The following is a 5,678-nucleotide window of genomic DNA, read 5'->3' as shown; positions in this document are numbered from 1 at the left end:
AAGGCTGGGAGAAAGAAGAGCTGCCTCACCCTGAGTCCTCAGGGAAGGGTTTTGCCAGAAAAAGAAGTAAAAAGGCTCTGTCCCTCACCCTGGCACGTTGCAGGGTGACGAGGAGAGACCTCGAGCGGGGACGACCCTGCCTTTTTCCTGGCTTTTTCAGGCTGTTTTTGTGAGTCGGGGTGTCCCAGCTCAGTGTTTCTGATGCCAGGGCCTGGCAGTGGGGACCTGCGAGTGCCCCCCATCCTCATGGTTGGGGCAAAAGTGTGGTGGGGCCGTCGGGATGGGGCTGATGGGGCAGGTACCACGTTAGCTCAGCTTTTGGCGTGTCATTAATCATGGATCTTGCGTCGCACCCCAAAAGAGTCCCAGGACCATTGACAAAAAGGAGCTGTATCCCGCTGTCCTCCCCCAGACTGGCAGCTCCCCCCCCTTGAAATTGCTGTGCTTGCTTGTACGAGGGGGATTAGGTGGATTTGTCCCCAAAAAAGCGGAATTCGGGGTGGTTTTCTAAAAGGGGTAGTGTTGATTCATTGTGCTATGAAGAATCTGAGCAGAGGCAGGCGATGAGCTGGGGCCATTCCTCCTCCACCGCGCTTTACGAGCCACCAATATTTTGATTCCTTTGGTGTCATCGTTTTTGCCTATCTGTTGGTGCAATCCTCCAAAAATCCGCGCTTTACGAGCCACCAATATTTTGATTTCTTTGGTGTCGTCGTTTTTGCCTATCCGTTGGTGCAATCCTCCGAAAATTATATATAGATATATATATATTTTTTCAAGCTCTGCGCGTGCCATTAGCAGTGTGAAGGTAGAGTCCTGAAGGCATTTGATGAGGTTGTGTTGAAGTGCCTCGGCGCTGCGGCACGGGGAATTAAGTTCCTATAGTAACTCTGGGAGAAGGCTGTGGAGCTCTGGAGCGGCGCGTAGGGTGTAGTATTGTGTGTTTGCATCATTTCTTAATTTATTTATTTGAAAAGGTGATGTTTCCCAGATTAAAAGCACCCCGAGCTTTTAGCTGAGCTTAACTTTTACGGCTGTTTGATCAACCTCCCCTCTTATTCGTGCTCTGAGGATGATCAGGCTTGATGGAAAAATATCCCCGCAGATTTGTGCTTTAGATTTTGGAGAGGTAAAACTTGAGGGGATGCTTCTTTGGGGGAAATCTCCTTTTATTGTGGGGAGCGCAGGAGGAAATCATTTTTGTTGTGCTGAACTCGTCCCCTGAACTGAGACATCTGGTTAACTTTGTGTGGGTTAAAAAAAAAAAAAAAAAATCTAATTTACGTCCTGCGAGTGCCTCCTCACCTGGACGTCGCTGCAGGCAGTGGAAATGCTGGCGTCGGGAGTTTTTGCTGGGGAGGGAATGGCAAAGCAAAGGATTGGAGAGGAGCTGGTTGAGGGTGGCTTTACAGATGTCTGCTCCGTGCTGGAAAAGCCATGGAAAAACCCCTCCGCAGGAAGCGGGGAGGGCGGTTGTCTGAGGAGGCGCAGCTATATTTTAATATGAAGGTGCTAATTTTTATCCTCAGTGAAGGTGGTTTTGTGCTGCTTAGGTTTTCTTTTAGCTAACGCTTTGGTGATGTTTCTCCATTTGAAACCTTGGTGTGAAAAGAAACTTTAAGAAAAAGGGCTGGGGGGGGGTGGAAAAAAAGAGGTTAAAAAAAGAAGAGTTTAGCTGAATGATTTTGTTTTGGCAACTTGTTCAATAGTGGCAGCTTTGAAATTGCCAAAACTCGACTTTGAAATGGTTGAGTGAAGTTCCCTCTGAGGGAAACCCAGCTGGCACCTTGGGAATTGACTCCTGTGCCTGCTGGGCAAGGTAGCCCAGACTGGGATGGCCAGGAAACTGGGAGAGGGACGGCCTGGAAACTGGGAGAGGGGAGAAGTCACGGTCAGCCCTGCTGGCTGGGAGGAGACTGGGGAAACTGGAGGGGCTTAGTGGCTGAGGAGCATAAAGGATCGTGCAGAAGAGGGCTATTCCCATGGTTTTGTCCTTTTTTCAGGCCTGTGGTACCCCACAGATCCAAAACAGCTCTGGGGGGGGGGTGGTTTGGGGCACTTGGCACCGCAGAGCGAGGGGCTGGGCAGAGATCCCCTGCACCCTTCCCCGGTCTCCAGCATCTCCAGCTCCAGTGTTTGGGCAGAAACTGGTCTGTGGGCAGGGAAAAAAAGCAGCAGAACATCGGCAGGGTTTGGTCTGGGGTGGGGGGGGACCAAAAAAACAGTGTTTTTTTCACTGTGCCCGGGGCAGGTGTGGGGGGGATGTCACTGCTCCCCGTGCTTCCCAGGGAGCGCAGTCAGGGCTTGGAGCAGGAATTGAGTGTTGGGCTCTCGTCACAGGCTGGGACGTGGCTTTTAGCTGGCAGGGTCACAGCAGGGTAGAAAAACGGCAGGATTTGGGGTTTTTGCTAGCCATGGGCTTGCTGGGTTTGTGTGCCAGAGAGAACGGTCACTTTGGAAAATACCGCTCCAGCCAGAAAGGCTTGAGAGGCAGGGAATCAGCACGTGGCATCTGCTTTAAATAAAATTATCTACTTATTACCTCTTCTTTAAATTTCTCCTGGTTTCACTAGGGTATTTTTCCAGTGCAAAATCTTGTGTTTGCCTTTTTTTTAAAAAAAAAAAAAAGTATTTTTGCCGCTTTCTGTAGTCTACGTAGCATAGTCCTTGTACTGCTTTGGGCAAGAAGATGATGATGTTCTTTTTGCTGGCTTTTTTTCTTCTTTTCCCTTGTTTTGTGTTTGGTTTTTTTTTTACCTGTGTGAGTAGAATGCAGCTGAATGTAGGGTTTTCACCACTTCCCTGCGTTCTTACTGCAAATAAACATTTCTTTTGTTTGCCTTTAGCATCCTATTAATGGACTTGAGCTTCTCAGTAATTATTGATAACGTCAAGGAAAAAAGTTGAGATCCCCGAGAGAAACTCGGTCTTAAGGGTAGGAAAAATCTGAGGTTGGACTCAAAAGCTGTCTTTAATGAGGAGAAAAATCTCTGTGCAGCAGATTATGTGGCTGAAGTTCCTGATGCAGAGTTCACCAGGACGGGATGCTGGTTGCTCACTGGTGAAGGGCTCCCGGGCGCTGAAGGAAGGCAGATGTTCCCCAGAACACGCGCTTTCCCATAATATTTATTTTTACTAGAAAGAAGATGCTGCAGGAACTTGCTGAAACCGGCAGTCACCAATATTTAAAAATCATGTGCTTGGGCAACCCTGATGTGGATTTGCTTAATTTGGCAAGATTCAGAAAGAAAAAGAAAGTGGATATATTTTTTTTTCTCCTATGTTTTTCAGTGCTGTGAGCTTCACTGCCCAGATTTTATTATGTCTTATTTTATTTTTATTTGTTTTTTGGTGACAACCGTAAGGCCAAAGGGCCTGTGGTTTACAGCAAAGCTCAAATTTTCATGTAATCACCTGATTCCAGAGCTTGACTTGTATTTTTAAAAATGAGGCTATTGGTAATATTGTAAGAATTGGCACCACTGCACCAGGAAAAAATATATTTGATTTTTAGTCTTGGCCTGCAGAAGTATTTTAAAATAATGCAGTAAGTGGAGTGATTTTACGTTAATGACTTTGCACCACTCATTTTGTTTATAAAATGTTACCAACGTGATATTACGATCTGCTACCTTTTTTTTTTTTTTTCCTGTTTCCTTTCTGTTCTTTGCTGGTGCGGGTGGAGGAGGCAGGCAAAGGACCAAAGGAGTTGAGACTCCACCTTGAAGAGACTCCCTGTGCCTTTTGGGGGGGGGACCCTGGGCACTCATTTTCTTTATAAAATGAGTTACCAACGTGATATTGTGATCTGCTACCTTTTTTTTTTTTTCTGTTTTCTTTCTGTTCTTTGCTGGTGCGGGTGGAGGAGGCAGGCAAAGGACCAAAGGAGTTGAGACTCCACCTTGAAGAGACTCCCTGTGCCTTTTGGGGGGGGACCCTGGGCTGAGATTAAACTAAAAACTCTCCGTCGGTGCCCACTTTATGTTGCTGAGGACTCGATTTCCGAGGAGTTCCCTGACCCTTTCAAAAATCTTAGGTTGGAGATGTTTTAAAAAAAAAAATAAATTAAAATAAATTAAAAAAAGACCTGCAGAGACATTAGTTCTGTTTTGAAATTACAAGCTGACACAGGGAATTTTTAAGAATTATGATTTGGTAAGGAATTTGTTGGGTCCCAGAGCTGGGTGCCTGGCTGTTCGGCCGAGCTCTGCGGGCCCTGCCTCGCAGCCGGGGTTTCTCTCTATATTTAATACGCCAGAACGGGCCGTGTAAGCCATATTTTGTCTGTAATATGTCTGTGATCAGAGGAGAGAGGGGGGAGTAGAGTGTGCTCACATCTGGGGCTACTAAACAGAATAGTCACAATTTCAGGCTGTGGCCGCTCGATCAGCTTTTTAGAGCTTTATAACACAAACTCCAGCGACTAGAGCATTAAAGCAAAATTCTTCGTTGTCATTTAATTTTCAGCCAAGCTGGGGGGGGATAAAAAAAAAAGTCTTCTAGAGAGAACAATAGTTTGTATCAGCATCTTAGTTTTATCACACTTGTATTTCTAGACTTCATGTTTTTTGCCCTGCGTTAAGAAATAGTTCCCCTCCAGATTGACAATAAATTGCAGGGAAAGAATGGAGCCAGCATCAATGCCCCCTGCAAAGTTTAAAAATCGCATAGGCATCAGCGAAACATTAATGTCCTGAAAAATATGTTTTCTTCTTTTCAGTAATTTTCTATTCTTAATCTTGGACAGCCTTGATGTAAAAGGCGGTTGTCGGTGCCGCCGCGCGAGTCGATCGCGGCCGGCAGAGGAGCTGACGCAAGGAAAGGGGGCATTGGAGAAATACTGCGTTTCATAAACACAATCACTGGAGCATTAGGAGAGCAAACATGTGGTTTTATGAACATAGTTATAAATATTTAAACATGCAAAATGAAAATGTTGCTAAACGGTCTGCTTTTCATTATCTTTCGATGAACATTTTCATTCTTGGAAGCATGGCTAGCTGTCTGCAGAAACCCATCACCACCACCCACCCCCCCCCTTTCCCCTCCCCAGAATGAATGATGTGCGACGCGAAAACGTGTTAAAATGCACAGTTGTTTGTAATATCTTCTACCAAAGTGGGAGACGTTCTACCAAATTTGGTATTCTACTGAATCGCAAAGAATTCTTGCCCAACAAACGGGGAACCAGCCCGCTTCTGTCAGCAACTTGCTCGCTGGATGTTGTGAAAAATCTAAGGATGGCTTGGAAAAATAGGAGATGTCACTCAGCCTGCTTGGAGCTGCGTCCTGCCATCCTTGCTCCGGCAGGATTCCTACGGAAGTCATAGGAAAAGAGGCGGCGGCTGATTTTTATCATTATTAACGTATTATTTGGAAGTGTCAACAAGTGTCGCGGCGTTCTTTCTGCCTGCCGCCCTGGAAAGGGCTGGGGAGGCTGCGGTGGGGAATTTTTGGGGGGGGTGGGCAAGTGGGGCTCTGCCCCTCGGCCGGGCTCTGTGCGTGGGGCTGGTGAGGCTGCGCCTTTAAGCGGGGCGGGAGCGGGTAGGGGTTGTGGGATTCAGCTTGCGTGAGTGGAGCCCCTGTGAGAGAGCAGAGGCCACGCTGTGCATCACTGTTCATAATAAGGCAGGTGTCTGATTTCCTCCCATCCAGACCCGCTCTCTTGGCTTCGTTTC

This window comes from Calidris pugnax, unplaced genomic scaffold (assembly GCF_001431845.1).
Source record: "Calidris pugnax isolate Ruff unplaced genomic scaffold, ASM143184v1 scaffold38, whole genome shotgun sequence".
NCBI lineage: Eukaryota > Metazoa > Chordata > Aves > Charadriiformes > Scolopacidae > Calidris > Calidris pugnax.
Note: the sequence above shows the minus strand (reverse complement) of the source record.